This window comes from Balaenoptera acutorostrata, chromosome 12, assembly GCF_949987535.1.
Source record: "Balaenoptera acutorostrata chromosome 12, mBalAcu1.1, whole genome shotgun sequence".
Classification (NCBI taxonomy): domain Eukaryota; kingdom Metazoa; phylum Chordata; class Mammalia; order Artiodactyla; family Balaenopteridae; genus Balaenoptera; species Balaenoptera acutorostrata.
In genome coordinates this window covers 82084045-82111918 of record NC_080075.1, presented here as the reverse complement: position 1 = coordinate 82111918, position 27874 = coordinate 82084045, and the positions used below count along the sequence as shown (strand labels likewise).

General features: G+C 46.2%; 1 protein-coding gene across 2 annotated transcripts in view; it reads right to left on the bottom strand.

The window, feature by feature from the left end:
• Positions 1–27874, bottom strand: part of CYRIA (CYFIP related Rac1 interactor A) — a 108091-nt gene that overhangs the window by 64170 nt on the left and 16047 nt on the right. Inside the window, exon 2 of one of the 2 annotated variants that reach the window (XM_057558602.1) lies at positions 9593–9718. The exons of the other annotated variant lie outside the window; for it this stretch is intronic. The gene's annotated coding sequence lies outside the window, so the exon portion shown is untranslated. The remainder of the gene's footprint in view (positions 1–9592; positions 9719–27874) is intronic. 2 annotated transcript variants of the gene reach the window in all.

Sequence of the window (27874 nt, the reverse complement as noted above, 5' to 3'; positions counted from 1 at the left end):
TACCATACTGTCATGATTACTGTAGCTTTGTGGTATAGTCTGAAGTCTGGGGGCCTGATTCCTCCAGCTCCGTTTTTCTTTCTCAAGATTGCTTTGGCTATTCGGGGTCTTTTGTGTTTCCATACAAATGTGAAATTTTTTGTTCTAGTTGTGTGAAAAATGCCATTGGTAGTTTGATAGGGATTGCATTGAATCTGTAGATTGCTTTGGGTAGTAGAGTCATTTTCACAATGTTGATTCTTCCAATCCAAGAACATGGTATATCTCACCATCTGTTTGTATCATCTTTAATTTCTTTCATCAGTATCTTATAGTTTTCTGAACACAGGTCTTTTGTCTCCTTAGGTAGGTTTATTCCTAGGTATTTTATTCTTTTTGTTGCAATCGTAAATGATTGTGTTTCCTTAATTTCTCTATCAGATTTTTTATCATTAGTGTATAGGAATGCAAGAGATTTCTGTGCATTAATTTTGTATCCTGCTACTTTACCAACTTCATTGATTAGCTCTAGTAGTTTTCTGGTAGCACCTTTAGGATTCTCTATGTATAGTATCATGTCATCTGCAAACAGTGACAGCTTTACTTCTTCTTTTCTGATTCGGATTCCTTTTCTTTCTTTTTCTTCTCTGACTGCTGTGGCTAAAACTTCCAAAACTATGTTGAGTAATAGTGGTGAGAGTGGACAATCTTGTCTTGTTCCTGATCTTAGAGGAAATGGTTTCAGTTTTTCACCATTGAGAATGATGTTGGCTGTGGGTTTGTCATATATGGCCTTTATTATGTTGAGGTAAGTTCCCTCTATGCTTACTTTCTGGAGAGTGTTTATCATACATGGGTGTTGAATTTTGTTGAAAGCTTTTTCTGCATCTTTTGAGATGATCATATGGTTTTTCTCCTTCAATTTGTTAATATGGTTTATCACACTGATAGATTTCTGTATACTGAAGAATCCTTGCATTCCCGGGATAAACCCACTTCATCATGGTGTATGACCCTTTTTTCTTTTTTTTTTTTAATCAAGCCAAATTCCTTCACTCAATGGATTCTCACTGAGCCCTTTTTTTAAAATTAATTAATTAATTAATTTATTTTTTTGGCTGTGTTGGGTCTTTGTTCCTGTGCGAGGGCTTTCTCTAGTTGCAGCGAGTGGGGACCACTCTTCATTGTGGTGTGTGGGCCTCTCACTGTCGCGGCCTCTCTTGTTGCAGAGCACAGGCCCCAGACGCGCAGGCTCAGTAGTTGTGGCTCACAGGCCTAGTTGCTCCGTGGCATGTGGGATCTTCCCAGACCAGGACTCGAACCTGTGTCCCCTGCATTGGCAGGCAGATTCTCAACCACTGCGCCACCAGGGAAGCCCTGTATGATCCTTTTAATGTGCTGTTGGATTCTGTTTGCTAGTATTTTGTTGAGGATTTTTGCCTCTATGTTCATCAGTGATATTGGCCTGTAGTTTTCTTTCTTTGTGACATCTTTGTCTGGTTTTGGTATCAGGGTGATGGTGGCCTCGTAGAATGAGTTTGGGAGTGTTCCTCCCTCTGCTATATTTTGGAAGAGTTTGAGAAGGATAGGTGTTAGCTCTTCTCTAAATGTTTAATAGGATTTGCCTGTGAAGCCATCTGGTCCTGGGCTTTTGTTTGTGGAAGATGTTTAATCACAGTCTCAATTTCAGTGCTTGTGAATGGTTTGTTTATATTTTCTATTTCTTCCTGGTTCAGTCTCCGAAGGTTGTGCTTTTCTAAGAATTTGTCCATTTCTCCCTGGTTGTCCATTTTATTTGCATACAGTTGCTTGTAATAATCTCTCATGATCCTCTGTATTTCTGCAGTGTCAGTTGTTACTTCTCCTTTTTCATTTCTAATTCTATTGATTTGAGTCTTTTCCCTTTTTTTCTTGATGAGTCTGGCTAACGGTTTATCAATTTTGTTTATCTTCTCAAAGAACCAGCTTTTAGTTTTATTGATCTTTGCTATCGTTTCCTTCATTTCTTTTTCATTTACTTCTGATCCGATCTTTATGATTTCTTTCCTTCTGCTAACTTTGGGGTTTTTTCGTTCTTCTTTCTCTAATTGCTTTAGGTGTAAGGTTAGGTTGTTTATTTGAGATATTTCTTGTATCTTGAGGTAGGATTGTATTGCTATAAACTTCCCTCTTAGAACTGCTTTTGATGCGTCCCATAGGTTTTGGGTCATCGTGTTTTCATTGTCATTTGTTTCTAGGTATTTTTTGATTTCCCCTTTGATTTCTTCAGTGATCTCTTGATTATTTAGTAGTGTATTGTTTAGCCTCCATGTGTTTGTATTTTTTACAGATTTTTTCCTGTAATTCATATCTAGTCTCATAGCGTCGTGGTCGGAAAAGATACTTGATACAATTTCAATTTTCTTAAATTTACCAAGGCTTGATTTGTGACCCAAGATATGATCTCTCCTGGAGAATTTTCCATGAGCACTTGAGAAGAAAGTGTATTCTGTTGTTTTTGGATGGAATGTCCTATAAATATCAATTAAGTCCATCTTGTTTAATGTACCATTTAAAGCTTGTGTTTCCTTATTTATTTTCATTTTGGATGATCTATCCATTGGTGAAAGTGGGGTGCTAAAGTCCCCTACTCTGATTGTGTTACTGTTGATTTCCCCTTTTATGGCTGTTAGCATTTGCCTTATGGATTGAGGTGCTCCTCTGTTGGATACATAAATATTTACAATTGTTATATCTTCTGGATTGATCCCTTAATCATTATGTAGTGTCCTTCTTTGTCTCTTGTAATAGTCTTTATTTTTAAGTCTATTTTGTCTGATATTAGAATTGCTACTCCAGCTTTCTTCTGATTTCCATTTGCATGGAATATCTTTTTCTATCCCCTCACTTTCAGTCTGTATGTGTCCCTAGGTCTGAAGTGGGTCTCTTGTAGACAGCATATTTATGGGTCTTCTTTTTGTATCCATTCAGGCAGTTTGTCTTTTTGTTGGAGCATTTAATCCATTTACATTTAAAGTAGTTATCGATATGTATGTTCCTATTACCATTTTCTTAATTGTTTTGAGTTTGTTATTGTAGGCCTTTTCCTTCTCTTGTGTTTCCTTTAGCTGTTGTTGTAAAGTTGGTTTGGTGGTGCTGAATTCTCCTAGCTTTTGTTTGTCTGTAAAGGTTTTAATTTCTCTGTCGAATCTGAATGAGATCCTTGCTGGGTAAAGTAATCAGGGTTGTAGGTTTTTCCCTTTCATTTTTTTTCCCTTTAAATATGTCCTGCCACTCCCTTCTGGCTTGTGGAATTTCTGCTGAAAGATCAGCTGTTAACTTTATGGGGATTCCCTTGTATGTTATTTGTTTTTTTTCCCTTGCTGCTTTTAATATTTTTTCTTTGTATTTAATTTTTGATAGTTTGATTAATATGTGTCTTGGCGTGTTTCTCCTTGGATTTATCCTGTATGGGACTCTCTGTGCTTTCTGGACTTGATTGACTATTTCCTTTCCCATATTAGGGAAGTTTTCAATTATAATCTCTTCAAATATTTTCTCAGTCCCTTTCTTTTTCTATTCTTCTTCTGGGACCCTTATAATTCGAATGTTGGTGCATTTAATGTTGTTCCAGAGGTCTGTCTGTTGTTCCATAAGACTGTCCTCAGTTCTTTACATTCTTTTTTCTTTATTCTGCTCTGCAGTAGTTATTTCCACTATTTTACCTTCCAGGTCACTTATCCGTTCTTCTGCTATTGATTCCTTCTAGAGAACTTTTAATTTCATTTATTGTGTTGTTCATCATTGTTTGTTTGCTCTTTAGTTCTTCTAGGTCCTTGTTAAACGTTTCTTGTATTTTCTCCATTCTATTTCCAAGATTTTGGATCATCTTTACTATCATTACTCTGAACTCTTTTTCAGGTAGATTGCCTATTTCCTCTTCATTTGTTTGGTCTAGTGGGTTTTTACCTTGCTCCTTCATCTGCTGTGTATTTCTCTGTCTTCTCATTTTGCTTAACTTACTGTGTTTGGGGTCTCCTTTTTGCAGGCTGCAGGTTCGTAGTTCCCATTGTTTTTGGTGTCTGCCCCCAGTGGCTAAGGTTGGTTCAGTGGGTTGTGTAGGCTTCCTGGTGGAGGGGACTGGTGCCTGTGTTCTGGTGGATGAAGCTGGATCTTGTCTTTCTGGTGGGCAGGACCATGTCCCGTGGTGTGTTTTGGGGTGTCTGTGACCTTATTATGATTTTAGGCAGCCTCTCTGCTAGTGGGTGGGGTTGTGTTCCTGTGTTGCTAGTTGTTTGGCATAGGGTGTCCAGCACTGTCGCTCGCTGGTCATTGAGTGGAGCTGGGTCGTAGCATTGAGATGGAGATCTCCAGGAGAGCTTCTGCTGTTTGATATTACGTGGGGCTGGGAGGTCTCTGGTGGACCAATGTCCTAAACTCGGCTCTCCCACCTCAGAGGCACAGGCCTGACACCCAGCCGGAGCACCAAGAGCCTGTCAGCCACATGGCTCAGAAGAAAAGGGAGAAAAAAAGAAAGAACGAACGAATGAAAGAAAGAAAGAAAAGAAAAGAAAATTTTAAAGTTGTTAAAATAAAAAATTTTTTTAAATTATTAAAAATAAAAAAATTAAAAAGTAATAAAAAAAAAGAAAGAAGAGAGCAACCAAACCAAAAAACAAATCCACCAATGATAACAAGCACTAAAAACTGTACTAAAAAAATAAAAGGGACAGACAGAACCCTAGGACAAATGGTAAAAGCAAAGCTATACAGACAAAATCACACAAAGCAGCCTACACATTCACACTCGCAAAAAGAGAAAAAGGAAAACGATATATATATATCTTTTGGGAAGTCTGAATTCTTCTGCCAGCACTCAGTAGGTGTTCTGTAGGAGTTGTTCCACATGTAGATGTATTTCTGATGTATTTGTGGGGAGGAAGGCGATCTCCACGTCTCACTCCTCCACCATCTTGAAGTCTCTCCCAAACGGGTCGGTTTGTAGATAACGAACATGACGCCTGTTCATTAGGGACCCGTGACGCATCAGGTGTCATTTAATGCTGGACACCTGGTGACGCCCTGAAACCTCTCAGCAGCCACCCTAGATAGACGGGCGTTACTCTTGCCCACTTTTACAGACGAGGAAACTGAGGCACTTGCCCAAGGGATCTGGCTTTTGAGTGGCAGAGCCAAGATTTGAATTCCTGCAGTCTGGCTCCAATTCCTGCTCTTAACCACTATGTGGTTAATACTCCATCTCAAAGCACTTGCATTAAAAAAAAAAAGAAAAAAGGAAAGAAAGGGAGAGGCATGCAGAACAGTCAATTAGTGGAAAGAAACAGGGATAACGGAAGGGCACTAGGAACAGATAACACCTTCATTCCAAAGGCAGAGGAAAGGAGGAAACTCTCCAGGTGGGGAAATATTGATTGAAAGGTGAACAGGCAGGACCGGGTTTCTGGTCCCCAGCCCTTTGTGGGTGGCAGCCCCCCGGTGTCAGCCAGCACCAGTAAATGACTTCCTGGCCTTGGTGCTGACACCACACCCCTCGTGGGAGGCGGAAGTGGAGTGGGCTGGGGAGGGGATGGAGGGAGGGCCCAAGATGGGAGAGTCATCAGGGTGGGTGGAAGGGATGATGTCTCGGGAACCCAGCTCGCCTGTCACAGAGGGTGGGACCCACTGGGCAGGCTGGCTAGCAAGGCTCTGCCAAGAGTCCCCACCTCAAACAGTGAGTGCATACACTCCCAGGGCCACCCGGTTCTGGGGATGCTGGGTGAGTTCAGCCTCACAAAGACCCGGAGAGCAGGGCAGGACAGGGATCATCCCTCACCGTTTCACAGACGGGGAGACTAGAGCCGCAGTAATGATAGTCATGACATCATCGCCACCATCATCGTTATCACCATGGTCATCGTCATGGCGGCCACCATTTGTTGGAGCCTGTCACGCACCAGGAAATGAACTAGATGCTTTACATGGGTTACTCAGTAAACATCAACTCTGTGAGGGCCGTAACATTATTCCTAATTTATAGTTGAGACAAGCTAAATAATATCCTAAAGGTCAAAAAGCTAGTTGGCTAGGAGGAAGGATTTGAACTGCTGTCTGACATTTTGGCCCATGGTGTCACCTCTAAGCCACATGTGCCGTGAAATGGTGACAGGCTCTGCCCATGACTGATGGTGCTAACCCGCAGCCAACTTTTGAGATGTTAAAGCACATGGGTGCTTTTACAGGTCTTTAAACTTAAATATATTATCCACACTCCAACTATACTAAGTGCACATACATGGTTACATACAATTAAGGTGACCGCGTGATTTATCCTCCAAACCTGGATACTTCTGAGAGTGAAAAGGGTCCATTAATAATGCTGCTGGGACAACAGGCATAAACCAGGCCTGCCCCAGGCACACGAGGACATAGGGTCATCCTGGTATAACCCACAGTCCCAGGGTGGGTTCTTTTATGTCTCGCTGTGTCGGTGGGAAACTCTCCTGAACGATCCCCTGCTTTTCAATCCACCCGAACACTCCTTGGCAACAATTCACTCTCCCTCTGCTCACCAGAAAGTCTTCTAAGTCCATTGGGCTGGCAGGCCTTATGCAAGCTGATCATAAAGCGGGCACGCTATGATTCGGGAAGCAAGGGTGTGACTAGTTTGGCAATATATTTAGAAATGACTGCTGGGTGCCCTGTGCCCTTGCACCCAGAACCTGAATATGCAGCTGTTCTGATAATCAGCCAGTCCCCCAAACCTGAGGGCCTGATGGCTCCCCCATCTCGTGTGGCCTAAGGTCACGGGACGGGCAACCAGTGTGAGCTGGGCTGCCCAGCCCGCTGGAGAAACTGTCGTCCACTGACAGGACGCAAGACCCTGCTTCCTCGGGGGGCAGCGCACGGCTGGGACAGGTGGCCTGTCTCCATTCCCAGCAGGCACTGACCTCCCCAACCCTCGGAGGGTGTGGGGCTGTAGCCTTCTGGCCAGGGATCTCCCCTTTGATCCCACAGGCCTGGGGAGGATGGAGGCTGCACTTAAAGCTTGCTTTTCGTTTCTTAAGAATCTGCCTCCTTAAGAACCTCTGGTCAAGAGGAAAAAGAATCTGCTGTTCTTTTGAAACCAGGAAATCAGTCTTGAATCAAACTCACACATCAATACAAGTAAAGTGAAATGCTAACAAGAAAGCAACAGGCATTAGTCCACTCTCTGACGAGGTGTTTCCTGCATTTATTTAATCAGGGGCATCCCAGGACTTCTGGTCCTGTGATTTTCTGACAGCTCAGGGAAGCTTCGCCATGCTGGGGAGCCCAGAGACCCCTGAAGGGGCTCAGGGCTCTGACCCTGCAATAACACAGCCAGCCAGACTCTTTATTTGTTTTGCATAGAAGTTTTTGCCAGTGATAGTTTTTGGTAATGAGGAAGACCTTTTTTTTCCCCAAATTAGGCCACATTCACAGGTTGTTGGGGGTTAGGGCATGGACTTATCTTTTTGGGGACCACTATTCAACCCACTACTGCTGTCATGATTATTGTTATTACTATTATTACTATTATTATGAATGCTATCCGGGGGACACCTGAAACCTGGGGGTGGTAAGGCACCGCCACCCAGCAAGTAGGTGGAAAAGTCAGGACTAGAGTATACTTCTCCCAACTGACTCCTGTTTCCTCTTCCTCAGCACGTGGCCTCTCATGCTAGGGGCCCAGGGTGCAAAGCCCAGAACGGAGCAGGAAGCAGCCTACAGACAGACAGTGACGGAGCCTGGGCTCAGGCAATCCTAGGCTGTCAGGGGGCAATAGAGGATGAGAGTGATGGGACCATCACAACTACAGGAGTGTCACTTTTCTGGAGGGAAAAGGGCACAACTTGACAGGTTTGCGTGCGTGACCATCACCGGTGACACAAGCCTGGACACCTTGATGTAGCACGAATGCTTTATGGTGGGTCAAGGAAACCTCAGTGTACGCTAAACTTGGCCTTGGCTGGGCTGTGTGACCTTTAGTCCCTCACTACTTCTCTCTGATCTTCAGATGCAAAGTCCGCTCAATGCAGACTTACAACCATATGCACCAGCAAGCCTCTCTGAGCTACTCTGAAGATCAAACGAGCCTTTGCTTCTAAAGTACCATAGCTATTTATGTTCATGCATTATCTCTGCCACTGGATGGAAAGGTCCTTAAGAGGAGGGGCCCACGTCTTACTGATTTTCACAAGCTATTGTAATAGGCTCGAAGCCCTGCACAAATGACAGATACTGACGGTCGAATTGGTACGAGTCAGCTTCCCTGAGGGCAGTGAACAGCTCAGTGTGGCTGGGGAGGGAGGAAGAGGCAGCAGAGATACAGCAGAAATAGGCTGGTGTCAGGCTATGGCAGACTTTACCTGTGCCCATGCTTTTTGTGACGTCAGACAGCAAGCTAGTCTATCAGATGCTTTTGTAAGTGTCAGTAGGAGGCCGGGGCTGTGGAAAGAGCCTGGGGTCTCGTGCCCAACAGTCGTGAGCTGTAACTTCTTGGAGCCTTGGCTGCCCTGTCTCTACAATGGGAACGATCACTCCCTTTCAGGCATCTGGGTCACCCAAGATTAAAAGTGACCAGTGCAGTACCTGGCACCCAATTCAACTTCAGCAAATACAACTGGCCCCCTAAATAAGTGGGACAAAACTGACCTGGGCTGTCACAGTCAATGATTGTTATGGAAGTTCAAGGTCAGTGCTGCCTGGAAGTAACTAAGAAATGGTACCATGGCCAGATTGCACTGAGCACAGCCTGAGAGGCAGTCTGGCTGGAGGGGTTTGTTGTCCAAGTTCCCAACGACTCTGGTGCACTCCAGCACCTCGTGCAAATAGTGGCAGCACTCATGCACCCCAAAGCCACGAGGCTCTCACACGGCAAATACCACCCCAGGACCACAAACCACCTGTGAACTCCCAGCAGCCCCTGGCCATCGGCTTGTGCTGGGTGTTAAGTGGCTTGTGTTGGGTGTTCTAGAGACCCTGCTCATGCCACAAGGCTCGGTGGGAGGCGAGGCCCTGGGGGCCAAGAAGCAGGAGATCTGGGCTCCAGTTTCTGCTCCGACCCTAAGTCGCTCTCAGACCCGGGCACATCACTCACCGCCACCTGTATCGTTAATGAAATGGTCTTTGGCACTTAGGGCTCTCAACGTCTAGAGCAGCCCTTCAGTGGAGTGTTTCTGGAAGAGCTTAGCCTGTGATATATACTGCCCTCTGAGAGGGTGATTTTCCGACAAGCCAGGCCTCTGCTAAAAGCACCGTGCAAGTGGAGGCCCTCCTGCAGACAGCCCAGGTTCTAGTTCTCACCCCACCGATTCCTGCTGTGCAACCTTGGGTGAGTCACTTTACCCCTCTGAGCCTCAGTTTCCTCGTGTGAGCCTCAGAGATAATGATATCTAGCTCATGCCACGTCCCAGCAAACTCTGGTTTCTAAAACGTCACAGAAAGTACAAATCTCATTTCTCTCGGACGCGACAAGGCTAGCCAGCCTTTACCTTCCAGGACACAGCCAGACACACCTTCCCAAAGCAGCGATGGGAGAAAACAAGCGCCTTCCATTATTCTCAGTAAGAGGAGAGGGGCCCAGTCAACATGGGGAAGAGTGACTGAGAACTACCTGTCGTGACAGCTGGGAGCCGGCTTATCTGCACTGATGACAAGACGAGGGTCACTCTGGCCCAGGCAGACAAACACTGGGGATCCTCAGACAATAGCACAGCTGCTCCGGTTCCTGGGCCCCCTGCTGCGAGGCAAATTAGGAGTCATTTGATCAACATTCATCATCAAGATGCAAAGGGATTCTGCCTTTCCCAGTGGCACAGGGATGCAGGGGGCAAATGCACACACACCCCCCCATCAGGGTCCTGGGGACCCTATACCTTGCGATGGGGAAAACAAAAGTGGGAACTGCGGACAGAAAAATGCCTGGGATGAGATCCTCATAGAAACCGACTACAGAAAAATGCACTTTCTCTGTGAGACCCACTAATATCTAACAAAACCCATATTCCTAAGCCTAGTGTTCAGGTCTCTCCACAAACAGGTCCATACTGATTGAGAACCATCCTCATGTAAGCTTTCAATTTAAGCCCAGTGTGATTTACCGCAGCTTTGTGTTTTCTTGCCGTTCTGCAGCCTAGACTTACCCCTTCATATACCTCCATCCTTTCTACGATCCATCCAAGCAGCAGCGCCCTCACCTCCTCCATGAAGTCTCCTCTGATACTCTTCTGGTACCCAGTCCACACTGATCTCTCTTTTGTCTGAACTCTCATAGCACTTTCTGTCTGCACCACGCAGCATTTAGTGCCCGTGGGTTGCTTCATCACTTTTTGACTGGACTCTTACATCAACCTCCTAACTGGCTTCATCCTGCCTGGACTCTGTCCCCACGCTCTGCAGGAAGAGCTCTCTAAAGCACATCTGATGATGTGTCTTCCCTGCTTAAAACTCTGCAAGCACTTCCCACCACTTCTAAGGTCAAATCCAAATGCCAGAGCATACTCCCGCCCCTCCCCTGAGGCTGCCCACACTCAAGTCACACCGAAGTACTCCTGAGGTTATATAACGAGGTGCTACCAAAAGTGGGACAAGAACTCAGCCGAGGGTTCTTCCCACAGTCCCAGGTTCTCCCAGGTCTAATGCTGGACCACAGAGAAGATGGCTAGGAGCAAATGGCATTGAACCATGGCCAAGGTGAAAGAAATCAAGACCAACTAAGTCCTTAGTCGTGATAAGCTTACAATATTATGGCAGTCAGCCAATCCACCAACCAACCAAGTGGGAGGGTAGACATCTGAGACTCAGACATAAGATAGTTCATTTGTTCTTTACAACAACAGTGATGAGGAAATTTTCAAAGCTGTGGAAACTGAGGCTTACAGAAGTCACACCTCGTATCTGGACTAAAACGCCAGCCAAGATCCGACTTTGAGGTTCCAGAATGGTATATCCCATGGCCCAGTGGCCATTACTACATTGTACCTCTAAGCACCTTACACTCAACGTGTCTGATGCCGAACAACAGCACTTAGCTCCTAAGAGTTCGTTCTGTCCAGGCGACCCTATTGATGAGTTCCTGCAACTCCTTAGATGGAAAGATTGTGACACTGGATGTTCCTTTAACAGAAGAGGGAGAAAATTCCACTCTAACTGTTCTATACTTATCCAAAGACGTGATCAAAAACCCTGACCAGGCTAATGCTTCCTCCATCTCACTTCCTAGTACTAACTGTGTGTGTTTATGGGGGAAAGGGTAGAAGAACAAGGTCCAGAAGAGAGCAAGACGAATATTTGGACAGAAGCACGCACGGAACCAACGGGAGCTGGAGCCAGCTCCCCAGAGACAATTATACGCATGACTTCCCAACTTCATATGCAGTGAGATCTTGTCATTAGAAACCAGCCACGTGGGAATGTTTACACCATGGAAATTGGCAAACACTCCTAGTCAGGTTTGTTTTGTTTTCGTTTTTCCCAGAGAATCAGTTATTAAACATTTACCAGCCACCACCACTCAGTGGATCCACGAGAAGCCACTGAGTTGGGATGATGGGGGATTTAAGCTGTAGCCATAGCTGTGCCCCCAACTCACTGTTTGACTTGGGCAAGTACCTTCCCTTCCTGGCCCTCAATGACCTTAACTGTAAAAGCGGAGCAAAAAATCCTTGCTTCCCTGACACACCACTTTATAAAGCAGGACAGTGGACCTAAGGGCATTTTGGTAAATGTAAAGCTATGAGGACATATTTGGCAATGTCTGCAGACATTTTTGGTTGTCACAACTGGAGTGTGTGTGGTGCTACTAGCATGCCATGTGTAGAGGCCAGGGGTGCTGCTAAACATCCTACAATGCACAGGAGAAGCCCCACAACAAAGACTTATTTTGCCCCAAATGTCAGCAGTGCCAAGGTTGAGAAGCCCTGATCCAAACATATTGAAACATGGTGGCCCGTTCAAGTTCCCTGAACACATCAGCATCCAGGAGAAAAATAAAGGCAACTTGGGTCAATTCGCAGGAACCCTGGACGGTCAGTGGGTGCAGAACACTGTGATACGTGCCGCAGGGCGACAGCACAAGGATACAACAGAGTTCCTGCACTAACACAGTGCCTGGCACACAGTAGGTGCTCAATAATGGTTTGCGGGAAAAGCAATGAGTCTAGCTGGAACTGCAGTGTACTCTCTCTAGCAGATCCACACTCCAGTGTGGGCACACTCCCCCTCACAGTGACTCCAGGCAGAAGAAACTGATAAGAGGGATTTCACCTCCTCTGGGAGGGAGATGGGAAGAAATGCTGTGAAATCCCAGCCCCGGGGACTCGGGTCACACAAATAATCACTAGCCTGGCAATCACAGCAGCAGTGGTCAGAAGAGCAATTTTATTTAAGTCACTTTCTAATATGAGTTGAAACATCTTGAAAGGTGAGGTTTTCAAACCCTCTCTGGGGAGTCAATTGTTAAAAACACACAGCAGGCAGTCTTGCTTTCCACACATTCAGAAACCACTTTTTTTTTTAGACAATCCTTTTCTCCCTGTACCACTTGGGACTGCAAATGCATTTAGCACAAACCACCCGAAGTGGAAATGGTGTTGGTTAAGAAACACTCCAGGCACTGTGGCAACCATGGGGGACCAGGCTGGCACGGCCCAGACACTCACGAGGAAAAAGCGATGACACGCCACCCACCGACTCTCCCCACGCCTCTGGGGCCTGGAGTCAGCAGGGCTGTGGGGCGAAGCTTCGCCACAAGCCTTTCCTGGAAGACCCCCCGTGAGACTCTCAGCCCCCCGGCCCTGCGCTGGACTGGGAGAGGCAGTCCATTTCTCAGGGAGTAGATGACAGGACAGGACCTCCCTTTGTGTCTCCCTGACCATAAACCATCTGACTCACAAAGCCCTTTAGTTAAAAGCCCAAGGGTTCAGAGCTAATTCTAGATGTAGCAGAAGCCAGCAGCTTCTCTGGCACCAGACCTGTGAGCAGAATAATGAGGGTAATTTTGCCCCTCCTGGTCTATGAATGATGGCAACTCAATCAACTACAAATTAGACCCACAGGATGCCAGAGCTGGAAGCCACCTGAGCACCTGCCTCTCCTCCCCTACTCCACTTCAGGGATGTGGGCCCCTGGCCCAGGGGAGGGGGCAGACTGCCCAGGCCTGCTGTGGAGTTTCTTACCGACTCTTAGTCGAGTGCAGTTTTCTGAGGGCTCAGTGAGTCTTTTGTGTTCAGGTCCCTGAACTCTGAACCTTAAAGCTTATTTGGAGCTCAGGAATAAGCTAGATACAATCCAGGTAGGACCTGGGGCCACAGGATGGAAGTAAGACAGCTGCAGGGGAAGACATTTCAGAAGTAACTACTTGGTGAGAACTTGGCTCCATCCTTGGATGAACTTGGCCCCTTCCATCCTCATCTCTCGTTCATTCTTCACGTCCGTGACCCGGAAACATGGGTCTTATTCTGCCCACAATGGAGATAAGGGGACCCAGGCTGAGAGAAGTAAAGAAAGTGCCGAAGCCCAAGCAGCTAGTGAATCCCTTTGATTCCGATGCTCTTGCCTTAAACAAATTCTTTTCTTTTCCGTTATAAAGTCCTAATATTGAAAGCAACAATATGATAACTTCTTCAGGAATGGCAAAATCATTTTGCTACATTATTTATCTATATTATTATATTTTAATAATAATACATTATATATATTATCATTATATTATTAATAATAATTATTATTAATAATCTCCAGAATTATTGGACGGCAAGCTTGACTTTTTCTCATACTAAAATGGTCAACATTTCTAGATGTGCTGTCAAGGGCCTGGGTCAGTGGAGGTGATAAGTAAGATGGCCATCGTGACCTCATCTTGGGGTCTGAATGCAGCCACAGACCTGAATGACACACAGGACAGTTATAAGAACCTACCTGGTGGGTCAAACCCTTGTTTGGGGTGTGTCCAGACAGACGGACAGCAATGAGGAGGAAGGATCCCACTGAGGCCCACCCTGCAGCCCATCACTAGCTTCCTGTATTTCTTCCATTTCGGGGACGAAGATTCTGAGAATAAAGCGTGGCACCTCCCTTGTGTTTTCTGGTAGCTCATGAGCTACCAGAAAAGATAAACACATGAAACAGCAATTAGAATACAGTTTGGCAGTTGCTGTAACGGGAAGCCTAGGCTGAGGTGGAAGCACCAACGATGGGCATCTAACTCCACCCACGTGGTGGGGATCTGGTCGGTTCAGGCTTCATGGAGGGGTCAACGTCTGAGCTACGTCTGGAATCCACACAGGACTTAGCCAGGCCAACGGGGGGTATGAGAAGGAGAGTGGGGAAGGAGGGCAGAGGTCACAAGGCAATAAAAATGGACAGGAGTGATGGCGTTCCTGATGTAAGGAGCTATGTTAGTTGGGTATGGCCGGACTGTGAGAAAATGATGGGTCAGGTGGGAGGGAAGCCTGGACTGGACCTGGAGGCCGGGGCTGAGCTGGACCACAGGCGGCCAGCAAAGCCTCGTAAACGAATCCATCCTCCAAATGGGAGCTGGGTCACAGTGTTTACCTTTCACTATTTGGCAGGGACGGGGTGATGTTGTCAGGTTTATACCTTATGTCATATCTCTGTGTGTGTGTGTGTGTGTGTGTGTGTGTGAGCATACTTACTATTCCATCCTGGCTGTCAATTATTTTATCTCTAAAATGGGGAAAACATGATGTGCTCCATATCCCAAAAGTGTTATACGAATCAGATATTTAATAAAAGGTTTATTAAAGATTAAAAAAAGATGAGAAGCCTATATGAAGAATGATCGCTGGCCTCTCTCAAGGCACTCTAATATGAAAATACGCACCCCAGAAGAATGAACTGGGAGGAGATCATGGCACGCAGAGCAGAGATCACTTCCTGCAGCCGTAGGTATTCTCGTCTGGAAGGCCCTGCCCCATGCCGCATCCAGGGAGCAGCTTGCACCGGGCGCCTGTGTTCAGGACTCACTTTCCAATTCGCAGGACAGATATAAGGAGGCAAAAAACTAAACACCAAACACCCACCTTTCTTATTTATCCAGTTAATGTTCCCAATTTGAGATAAAATAATTATTTTCACAAAGCCCTGCTTGAATCCTAGAGAATACATAGGTGGGCAGAGCATATTTGCTATTCAGATGAAATGGCAAGTCCTTGCCATAAAAGGTGGGCAGAGAACTGCCCAGTTGATTTGTTTCTCCTCTCCATCAGCCCTGGCTCTTGGGATGTCTGACTGCTGCTGAAATCAGGCAAGACAAAGCCAAAGCAGACTGCCCGCCCCAGTACCTGGAGCCAGGGCCAGTGCGTAGGGGGATAAAAGCTTCCTTCAGAGGGCAGTTGTTTCCAACCGTTCCACTATTACCTTTATTAGCATAACGTCGTGTCCTGCGTTTTGTAAAACACTTTCTTTTTCCATCTCGGGAAGAATGCAGCAAGAGAAATTGCTGCTACTGGGGGAAAAAAGTCTATAAAATCTAAACCATGGGGCATTTGTTCAAGACTCCTGGGTAATGATGTCTCTTGATATATAATTCATGATAGCCTTAAAGCTTGGCCTACTTCTGACACAGAGATCATATATTTTGGAGAAGTCAGGTGGGGGGCAGGGAGAAAGAGAAAAATCACTTTTAAATGGTTCTGCTGTGCTTCGCCTTTTGAGTAAAGCCAGACCATATTTTGGACGACTCTTTTCTACCATAAGGGCTTCCCTTAAAGAGCTTTTTTTTTTTTTTTTTTTTTTTTTCTCTTAAATAGAAGAGGCAGCATATCATCCAGTTTCAGTTTTATCTTCTGTAACACTAGATAAAAGATGAGGCTGAACCCATCTGTTAACACATACAGACAGGCTGCAAACTGTGTGAAAGAGCACACATACACACACACACACACACACACACACAATCCTTGCAAAAAGGGAGAAAAAAATCCACACTTTTAAAAAATTTATCATCAGCAACGCTACCCAATGCCGACTAGATAGCAGCACTTTTATCCTTTTATGGGCAGATTCAGGAGGAAGCCAGCCTCGCCACAAAGGCTGCTCCCCCCTACGCTGCCACATGAATTGGGATCCTGGGACTGGCTGCGGGCCAGGCCCTTCCCCTATAGCCTGGGGTTCCAACCTCATCAGACTCAGCGATGATCCCCCTGGGCACCATTACCTGCCGTGTCTCAGTGCACTCGAGCTGATGCTAAAAGAATCGCAGGGCAGAGGGAGGGCTTCCACCCTCTGGTGCAAAGGCCATGCTCCCGGGGCTGGATTTTCTGGGGAAAAGGAGCAGGCAAGCTGCCTGGATCCCATCTGGTCACTTGGCGTTTCCTAGGGCACTGCTGGTGAGGGAGGCACTGTGGATTACCCTCTCTAGGCTTTGCTTTTTTAATCTTTAGTTACTTATTTTTTGGTTGCGCCGCACTGTATGTGGGGATCTTAGTTCCCAGACCAGGGATCGAACCCTCGCCTGTCCCCTGCGGTGGGAGCGCAGACTGCTTAACCACCGGACTGCCGGGGAAGTCCCACCCTTTCGGGGCTTTGAAAACTGCTTCTGCTCAACAATTCCTGAAAACGCTGTATGCAACTGATCAGATCAGATGCAATAGATCAGAGACTGGAGGTCGGAGGTGACCCGGATAGGCCCTCGCCAGAGCTGGCATCGCTCATATGTCCAGAGTTAACCTCTTTCAAGTGGGCACCGTGCAGTGGAGAGTCCTGAAATGCACAGAGTTCTTTTGTTTCTTAAACGCAGAAACCGTGTGAATCAGAGAGTTCCAAAGATAAGCAAGCTTCATTTCATTAATGAGGTGGAGCTTGAGACCTCACGGTTCGGAAGAGGATGGGGGTGGAGGTGATAAGCACGAGCAATCGCCTAGGCCACTGCACTTGAAGAGGCTTACATGGTCTCTAGGGAGGGCCCAGAGCCCAAGCTACAATCCACGCACCCTGCAGTCTCCAACGCTAGGTCCTGGGAATTCCGCTTCTGTGGTGTCTCACATCGCCCCTCCCCCCTCCTCCCACTGCTGCTGCCCTAATTTCGGTGCTTATTATCTTTCTCCTGGATGGTTTTGCACATGCAGCCAGATGACTCTTCCTGAAGGAGCACAGCTATCATTGCGTCACTCCATGGCTCAGAAACCTTTAATGATTTCTCCATTGACTAAGAAACAAAGCCCAGCTTCTAATTTTTAAGGCCTTCTTCAGTAGGTCCCGGCCAAAATTCTAGCCTCACCTTCTTTTTCTCCTTCCCATACCCTACCCTCCAGCTCAGTGTCACCTTTCCAGCTGTCCCACCTGCATGCCCTTGCTCTTATATTTCCCTCTGTCTAAAATAGTTTTCTCTCTACTCCATCTCCTGAATCCTATTCATCCTTCAAGACCAAATTCAAAGGCTACTTCCACCATGGTCTCAAACTTGACCCCCAGGGAAAACTTCTCTGTCCTCTGACCTCCCATAATTTTACCATCTCAATCGCATTCTTTTGTGAAAACAGATTCTGTAAGTGTTGCTTTACTCCTTAGGCTGTAAGATGAGGGCAGAGGACTGCTCGATTGACTTAGCAGGTTTATCCTATCTCGATCGGTCCTGGCACATAGGAGGTGCTCATTTATGTTAAATAAGTGACTCACGCATGGTGAGGAAGGCTGCAAGATTGCAGACATGCAGCTCTTTTGTGGGAGCACAGCTATCTAAAGAGATCAAATGAGTGCAGTGTACATGTGCATCATTAAAGGACCCTAAGGTATGCAGGGGAGGCAAGCTGGGTGGGCTGGGGTCAGAGGTGGATGATGTTAATGACCTCCATCATGATAAATCCAATGGTCAATTCTCAGTCTCTGTCTTTACCAGACCATCAGCAATTCTGCACAATTGAGTCCTCATCCCTTCTAGAAAGTCTTAGGAGAGCACAGTCTCTTATTTTTCCTCCTAGTTAATGTCTGCTCCCTCCCAGTCTCCTTAGCTGGTTCCTTTTCTTTTTTTCCAAAACTCTTGACATTGGCATTCCTTAGGGCTCAGATCTTCAGTCTCTCTCTTCCCTATCAGGACTTAACGCCTTTGGTGATCCCACCCGGCGTCATGGCTGTAATATCACCTATATTTTGATAAATCTCAAATGCCTATTTCCAGCTTTGAACTCTCCCTTGCTTGCACTAATCACACAGCCTGCTCAAAATCCACACTTGGATGCCGAACTCAGACTCAGAGTGGCCCCAACCTGAACTCCTCCCTCGTCTCTGCTCCCAATCCTACTTCATCCACAGTTCTCTCTCATCTCAGCTAATGACAATTCCATCCTTCCCGTTTCTTCGCACAAAATATTGAGTCATCTTAGCCTCCTCTTTATTTCAGATCCCACATCAAATCCTTCAGGAAATTCTTCTGGCCTTACCCTTAGAATATATCCAGCACACATCCAAATGTATCCCCTTACTCTCCTTCACTTTGTCCCATGCTCTTTTGACCTTCTGATAAACTAGAAAGCGATAAACGTTATTTTATTACCTTTGCCTGAGTTACAATAACTTTATTGTCTGCTTTGTCTCACTAATGTCTCATACGCCCAGTGCCTAGAGCAATGCATGGCACAAAGTAGGCATTCAACAAATATTTGTCAAATGCATGAACGAATGACTTTAGCTGATGACCTCTGAACTCTAGCTTAAACAATAAGTAGCATTTAGCCTCAAAGAAAGGCAACCACAGCTGAAAGGCATCTGTAGGTAGGGGGATTGGAGGAGCAAGGCCCTAGAGATACATAGAACCTTCTTCAACCTCTTCAGATGCAACGGTGTCGCGAAAGCCTGCCTGCAGGATACAAAACCATGAAAGAAGCCGGACCTGAGCAGTTTCCAGCTTGTCTGTACCCGCCAAGAACGTTGTCAAGGGACTTCAATGGACAGCTATGGTTTTTTTGGTGAAAAAGACATACAATCAAAATGGAAATGAAAGACACAAAAGTTGGTGAATAATTGTGTGGAAACACCCCCTGTACAATTTTATTTACATTACACATTATTTCGCACCTTTTTTTCCCCCTAAAATATTACAAAGACATTAGCCCTGGTTCTATCCATTTTCACCCATAATTAGACATCCTGTAAGTCCATGTTCAGGGCCAGGCCCATGTCAGTCCTGCTCCCTGTCACACCCTCTGTGCCCACCCAGGCACAGTAAGTGTTTTAAAATTATTTGTTCAATGAATGAAGACATGAATAAACGCCTTCTGACTGTCTCCTGCCAGGACCAGTTCCACGATGTAAGAATATATTCTGAGAAAGAATGGAACGTGCCTTGAGACTTGTCCTCAAGGCAGAAAATACATCAGCCCTCACTTCCGCCCAGCCCCTTACCCAAGTGCCTGGTTTCCAGCAGACATTCGAGAAGGATTCAGTGCCTAGAAGTCAAGTTCATCTACAGTAAGTCCTCTACATATGAACCTTCCAGTTTCAAACTTTCAAAGATGCGAATGTGCGTTCACAATGTCCAATCACGTAAGTACATCCTCTACAAGTGGTTGTGCTTTTGTGTACTTTACTGTACAGTACTGTATAGAGTACAGGAGTACAGTATCTTTATTTCAAGCCCTGGATGTCTGGAAACAAGCATAATAGCAGCAGTGATGTAGCTGGTACTACTGTACTTTTCAAGGTACTGTACTGTAAGATTAAAAATGTTTTCTTGGGGCTTCCCTGGTGGTGCAGTGGTTGAGAATCTGCCTGCCAATGCAGGGGACATGGGTTCGAGCCCTGGTCTGGGAAGATCCCACATGCCGCGGAGCAACTAGGCCCGTGAGCCACAATTACTGAGCCTGCGCGTCTGGAGCCTGTGCTCCGCAAGAAGAGAGGCCGCGATAGTGAGAGGCCCGCGCACCACAATGAAGAGTGGCCCCCGCTCGCCGCAACCAGAGAAAGCCTTCGCACAGAAACGAAGACCCAACACAGCCATAAATAAATAAATAAATAAATAAATAAATAAATAAAATTTTAAAAAATGTTTTCTTTATGTTTTGTGTGTTTGTTTTTTATGTATTATTTGTGTGAAAAGTGTTATAAACCTATTACAGTACAGTACTATATAGCCGACTGTGTGAGTTGGGTACCTAGGCTAACTCTGTTGGACTTACGAACAAATTGGACTTACGAAAGCGCTCTCAGAATGGAACTCCTTTGCATGTAGGGGACTTACTGTACATGCAGACCTGGAAGTGGGAAAGGGCGCTAACGTACATCCATCTTCTTGACCCTGTGCTAGCATCTCAGCATCTCTACTCTCTTGCTGGGATTTGATCCAGGGTAGAGCGCTGGTGTGAAGCACTTGGGCGTGGTGTCCACCCTGCCATCCAGGAAGGTTATGGCTGGAATCAGAAAGGCTCTACTCTACAATGAGTCCTTTTCGTGGATGGGCTGAGTCACAGAAGCCTCAGTGTTTGCATCTGTACAAAGGGAATTATCACACCAGCGGGCCACGCGAGGATTGGTAAGCCCCTTGGAAGATTGACCTCACTGAGTTGTAGCCTTGGATGACTACTTCTTCTCCGGGGGCTCCCTGCCATGTCCCCCAGGGAGATGGGGCTTTTCGTGCTATTCAAGATGCCTCTGTCCAGCACATGCTGTGGCTTAACTACCGTTGTCCAACAGAAGCTTCCCCTAGGCATGTTTTCTTCGCAGATGTTTGTGCAGACACTTGTCGTTACCAAACTCAGAAGCATGATTAGGGGCTTCTGGGCTCTGAATAGAGTCAGGAATTAATGGGGCTGAAGAAGTGACTTCCTTGGAGACCACACTTAGATAATCACATGGAAGATGAATCTGGCATCGCTATGCAAGCTTTCTTCTACCTTTGGGGGGATCTTTAACGTGGAAGGGGGTCAATGATTGCCGTGGGAAATAAGGGGAAAGTAGAGCAGAAAAATAAAGCAGGATGTTCACAGCCCTGCTGCCCGTACACACACACACACACACACACACACACACACACACACACACACACACAGAGACACTAAGCCTCCTGGAGGTCGCAGCTGCTCAGATTCACCTCATCTATCAAAGAAACTGATTATCAAGGAAACTGATTAACAGCAAAACAAAAAAGTAGAAATTCCCGTTTTCATTGTGGTAGAAATCAGAGGAGAAAGACCTGGGTCAGAACATTCTTTCATCTGAAAGTCATATTTCAATTGAACTTGCAAATGTTCTGGGGACCACTGGCAGGAAAGTGGAACACATTCATGAGAACCAACATTCCTTTCATTTGTTTTCCAACACGAGGGTACTCTCACGGCCACTAAGAAGAATCACACAAGCCTTATGCCCGGCATTTATGAGCCTCTAAACTAATGAACTTCCCTCTTCTTGGCTTGTATGTCTATTCAACAAACATTAGCTGAGGTGAGCAAGGACATGTCCTGGGTGGTGCAAAGGGTGTGGGATTTGGAGCCCAGGGGCCTTGGCTTCAACTTAAACAGTCTTAAAACAGGCATCTCCTCTCTTGGAGTCTCAGTTTCTTCATATAGTAAAATGAAGCTAAGCGCCACCCCCATGTCACATGGCTGCTGAAATTTAAACGAGCTCCTGTCTTACAGACCTAGCACAGCATCTGATATGTAACAGGCCCTCGAGCAACACTGAATCTGAATTGAATGCCTGTTAAGTAAATGCTACTCTGTTACTTGAACCACATGTACTTCTGACTTCAAAGTGGTCATATTATCGGGAAGGGAGATTGGAATACACGCACCGACATCTCTAGCGGGAGAGAGAAACTAGTGAAAGCTCTAAGACATCACAAAGAAAATGCTCTGGAGGGTCAGAGAAGGCAGAGATTATTTACAGCCAGGGACATTCGGGAATGCTTTCTGGAAGAACGGATACTCGACGGAAGAGGATGCCACAGTTTATTTTAAAGGATAAGGAGGAAGGATGGTTTATTTATACTTTAATACGTAGAAAAGTCCAAGCCATTATGCTTGGTTATTTGGAGGGTGTAAGAAAAGAAAGAGAACATGACAAAAACCCTGTCCCTAGATAATTAATAACCCAGTTGGGAAGCAGTCGTGTATATACACATACACACATACACAAGTCAGCTGTCCCTGACAATTCGTAACAAACGGCTGATGGATAATTCAGAAATCTGGAGTGACTGAAATGGCAAGGCAGGCCATGGAGTGCAGTCACTAGTGTGCAGGAAGGTCTCAAGTAGTAACTGGGGAGCTCTGGTTTCTCCCTTCCTGGGTGCCAGTATTCCCATCTGTAAAACAGATCCAACCGTGTGGCAAACACATGCTAATTTACGTCCTTAGTCTAGGGGGACAGCTGATGGGGTCAGGGTGGCCAGGCCACGCCCCTGGGGCCACAAGCAGCTTCATCTATTTCTTCTGTGTGCTGTACAAATATTACCATTTCCCACGTGGCTATGAAACAGAACATTTTGAAAATCCCTCGTCTAGATGATGTCAAAGAATCCTGCTTGTTTGGTCAACCTATCAAGCAGAGCCTGAGTATGGCCCTGAAAATGGAGAGGTTTTGAATTGGCTAAAAGCAGAAGCCAAGTTGGTCTATGCAAGGGGAGCTAGGGCTCTGGGCATAGCCCTGGCAGGTGAGCTCTGGCCTCCCTGCAAGACCAAAGAAGGCCCATAAAGTGTTGAAGCCTCCTCATTGTAATGTTCCGTTTTCTTTAACTGGTTTTATATTTTTAAAAATGGTCTCTGTGATGGTTAATATTGTGTGTCAGCGTGCTGGATGACAGGGTGCCCAAATATTTGGTTAAACATGATTCTGGGTGTGTCTCTGAGGACGTTTCTGGATGAGATTAACATCTGAATCCGTAGGCTGAGTAAAGCAGATTGCCCTCTCCAATGTGGGTGGGCCTCATCCATTAAAGGCCTGGATAGAGCAGGAGGCCGAGTAGAGGAGAATTCACTCTCTGTCTGTCTTTGAGCTGCTACATTGCTTTTCTCCTGCCTTCTGACTTGAATCATCAACTCCCCTGGTTCTCAGGCCTTTGGACTCAGACTAAAACTATACCATCGGCTCTTCTGGGGCTCCAGCCTTTAGACTGCAGGTCTCGGACTTCTTGGAGATATATATTATATATTTATATATAATATACGTCTATTGGTCCTGTTTTTCTGGAGAACTCACACTAACACATACCAGGTAACAGGGGATGCTAATTTGCTCACGAAGTGAAATCACATCTGGTACAATTTCCCTTCCAAAAAGATGTTTTATAGTTATGAAATGTATTAATGTAAATTAGTGACTAGACATTGAGCCTTCCTGTGTCATCACAGTTGATATGAAGCAGAGAAATGAACACATACATTCAAATACTAAATCATTAACAAATGTCTAAATTTGAAGTAGGTCTGGGAAGTGGTCTGAAATCCAAAAGACCTTGTCTAAATGCTGGTTTTGACATTTGTGAGCTGCCTGACTGCAGATAAGTAAGCATCTCAGTTTTCTCACCTGTAACACCAGTACAGATACTCTTGTCAAGTTATTATAAAGCTTAGAGGCAGCTCAGAGCTTAGTGCACAATGGGTGTTCAGTAAATGTCAGCTTCCTGTCTCCCGTTAAAAACCCATCATCCTACAAGGCCCTACGGATGCAGTCTGGCCTCCACCTCACCCCTCCCAGCTGCCCGCTTCACTTATTCCCCCAGACAGACCGCAGGCCCTCTTTTCTCTGATTAGGCAAAGCACACTCTCACCTCGGGGTGGCCCCCCTTTCCCTTTCTTCTGCCTGTACAATCCACGCTCTTCCTGCAGAGGTGGACGTACCTCCCCTCCCACTTCTCTCAGGCGTCTGCTAATCAGACTGCCTTCTCTGAACCACCCATATCAACATGAGCCTCTTCACTCTCTACCCGCTTTCCCCGGATGTACTTCTCCTCATAACTCTCACCACCGCCTAACAGTGTGTGTGTGTGTGTGTGTGTGCGTGTGTGTGTGTGTGTGCATGTGCGTGTGTGTGTGTGTATGCATGCATAAAAGCTAACAGCAGGGCCTTTGTATTGTTCGGTCCAGCAACATAGTAGGTGCTCAATAAATGTCTGTTGACAGAATGGACTGAGGGAATGAAGGAGTCAGGCTCAGTCATCACAGCCCCGCTGCCACCGCACACGTGCAGAAGTACAAAAGCAAGACGTTCAGTCTTGGATAGAAGCTGATGACAGGGTATGGATGGGAGGAACTCACCCACCGGGGAGCCCCAGCTGGCTTAATTAACCCTGAGCTCTCCTCGCTCTCCACGGCTGGGTGGAGAGGGCCTCTGTACAGGGGACCACCTCTCCTGACCACGAGGACCACCCTCACACAAACACTTAGAGCCACACTGGAAAGGTTTTCATAAACACACATCCTCACCCTCCTCGGCCTAAGCAGCTAGGGAGATAATGTGCCCTCAGAAAGCTTGGTCCAATCATCACACAACTGACCACTATCCTACGCAGTGCCAAAAACACACGCTCTGAGTCAGACGCACTTGGGTTCAAGTCCTGGACGCTCCATTTACCAGCTATTATAACCTGAGCCAAGTGCTCCTATGAGGCCCTGAGCCTTAGTTTCCTCTTCCATAAAATGGGCATGAGTAATAAGGTGTGCTTTCTAGGAAGAGTAAGGGAGACCACGCAGGTGGGAAACCGAAAATCCATGTCCTTTAACTTGAATGACACGTATCGGAGTTGCACACAGAACGTCTTCCCCCACTAACGCCCGCAGAAAGGAAAATGATTACGATGTCGATAAGGCCTATATTTTCCCCATTATCACTAAAACACAGCATTCTAAATGAGCTGTTTTGTCTTGTGAAAACCTGTTAATGCTGGTGACGAAAGGGTTAGATGCTGAAATGGATTTTGAAATTCCTGGACGCTCAGGATGAAATTATTTACATTAAAGGCGTTAGACAAAAGGTAAATTTCAATTACAGAATAAAAAGCAAAACGACATTTTATTATTTGCAAGTTAAAAATGCAGTTTACACTGGCCTCTCAGAAGTTGTCTTCTCGAGGTCTGAGGGGAAAAATAGACGATGATGGTTTGCCAGGACCCCCAGAGGATGTTATACGCGTGAGAAGTGCCTCCTGCTGTGTGTGGCGGTCACCTGTGTTTTAACCGCCCCCTGGGGTCCGGTGGGTCCCCTCTTGCCTGCGATTGGCTCGCAGTGTGTTTCTTGAGCTGCATTTCACGCATAGAGGCCCCATGCCTTCGACAGGCTGGCCCGGCACGGCGTCAGCGAGACACGATCAGGGGCCCCGGACAAACGTCCCTTTGAATGTCCCTTGTGCCTCCAGTGAGCATTGCTTTGGGAAGTTCCTGCCTGAGTCACCACCGCAGCAGGCTGAGGCCCCTGACCGGAACTGACGAGAAGTCCTGCCCACCAGGAAGCCCAGCGGGCCCCTGACCACCCAGGCTCAGGTACAGCAGGGGCGAGGGCCCTGAAGACTCTCCCACTCTCTGCACCACGTCAGGACAGGAGCGCGGTCATGTCCCTGCCTTCTCACCGTCCCTGGAGTCCCACACCCCGGCCTCAATCCAAGGCCTCCCCGCTACCTGTGCTCTCCCTTCTCAAAGACCAGCGACACGGAGGACGGTGCCCCAGGAGCACACGGCTGCTCTTTGCTTGCCGCTCTCCCTCCTGTGCCCAGAGCTAAAAACGAAAACGGACCCTGAGTGCACTGAGCACCCACTATGTGCCAAGCGTGGCTCCGAACGCTCCACAGGCATCGCCCCATTAAATCGCCACAGCACCTCCAGGAGGAAGATGGAGTTCTTACCATCCGTATTTTGCAGATGTGAACAACGAGGCACAGAGAGGCTGAGTAACTAGCGCAAGGTCACACAGCCGCAGAGGGGAGGAGTGGTGGTCCAGACCTCCTGCTTGGCCTTTGGCCCTGCCCTCACATCTTCGTGCCTTGGTTTTTGTTTCTTTAAATTTAAGAGACTACCATTGCTCCCAGCAAGACAGGGAAGGTACAATAACAACAACAAAATAAATGTTTTGGAAAGCTCCAAAGAGAGACACAACAACAGTCAAAAGTGCGGTTATTACTGTCCCTCACAAGGACAGTGACCATCGACAATACTGGGGACCTTGAGTTACGTTTGCACCCTGAGAGTTCTTTGATGTCACGATGTGAGTTCCAGTGTGAGGGGCAAAAAGGCTTCAGAAATGTGATTATATTTGAATTTAAGAACTAAATTGATAAACCTGTTTATCTAGCATACAGTTAAAATACATGCTTTGCCAAATGTTCTCATCTTAAATAGACTGGAAACCTTAATTGTATTTGACTCTTGGGCTCCCAGAGTACTGGAGCAGCTGTGACCTCATGGAGTTATTCAGAACAGCTACTATGTATCCAATACCTACTATTTGCCAGGTACACTGCTAGGTTTTACCCCTAGCGTAGGTCAATGACCCCAAATTTCTTCCATCCTGGAGAAGCTACGTTCGAATGTAATTGAATGTTGGCTGGTGCAGTGTAGTCTAGTTGACTTAAATATCAACATCAGACATGAGCTCAGTTCCTACTAGGCCATCAAATGTTATTTTACTAAGAACATAACATTCACATCCTGTTTAACAGGTTTACAGTGTATGGGTGGTAACAAGAATATACAGCCTTTCTGGCTGCCATGTGACTTGTATGTACCACCTCCCCTCCCGTGGCAGGCAGTCACAATTGATATAGGACTTGGCCATTGGCCCTGTTTAGCAAATGGAATGTGAGTAGAATAAAGCAGAAGGTTCAAGAAGCATCTCAAGTTTCTGCCACCTCGGTCACTCTCTTCCCTGTCATGAGGAGGACACTTTCCAAGAAGCAGCTGCCCCTTCAGCCCAGGTCTCAGAATAAGAAATGTGGGGCAGTACCACGAAGCCAACCAGCAGCCCCTGACATGTGACATAAGTGAGAGGCTTATTGCTACCAACCGCTGAAATTTGGGGGTTATTTCTTACTGCGGCAAAACTGACTAATACACCACCTGATGCCATATTAAGTCATTTCACATTCACAGATATTACGTTGAGGTCAGCAAAGAAGGAATCACATCCATTCCATGACTAAGGTCCCAAAGACCTAAGAGCGGTTAAGTGATGGCCCAGAATCAAACAGCAAAGAGATGAAAGCCATGGGAACAAAACTATATACTTTATCATAGCTGATTATAATTAAAAACAAGACTGGCTCACCTTTAGTGTAAAAATCTCTCCTTTTTTTTGCAAACTACAGATCAATTCAAACACTAGCCAATCATAAAGATTTCATTGGTCTCTGGGTCAATTCCTGGTATCAGAGATGATGTAGCAAAAGTACTTGAGACACTTAATAAAATAAATGCAGAACTGAAGGACAGGGCTTCCATCTCCGTTGAACTGGCAGGGCTCCTAGCCTCAGGCCTTCTGCCAGTGGCTGAGAGGCTGTTCCCGGGCTGTAGGAAGGCTTCCTGAGCTGGATGGTGTAGCTCTGCAGCAGCTACGTGACAAATATCCCCAGAATGCCCATCACAGGCCTGGGACCTGCCCAGGGAATGGTGTGTTATTTCACCAGGAAATTCAAACATAAAGAGACCCTGACCTTAAAACCTTTATGGGGAGGTATTCCTTCAGGACAGAGGCTCACAGGATCTGACATAAGTGACTAATTCAATTTTCTTGTTTCTATTGTTTTAAATTCAAATCCTCTTGTTCTTTGCCTCTGCTTTATTCTCTTCTTTCCCCCTTACTTTCACTTTTTAAAAAAGCTCCTTTCAACGCGAATGAGTGAGTCACCTTAATCGTTTATTTAGACACATTTCAGGCTGGCTCAAAGCTCTGTCCCAGCTTGTTGACATATAAGGAAAGCACTCTACATTCTGCAGCAGCTGATCTTTTCACGAGA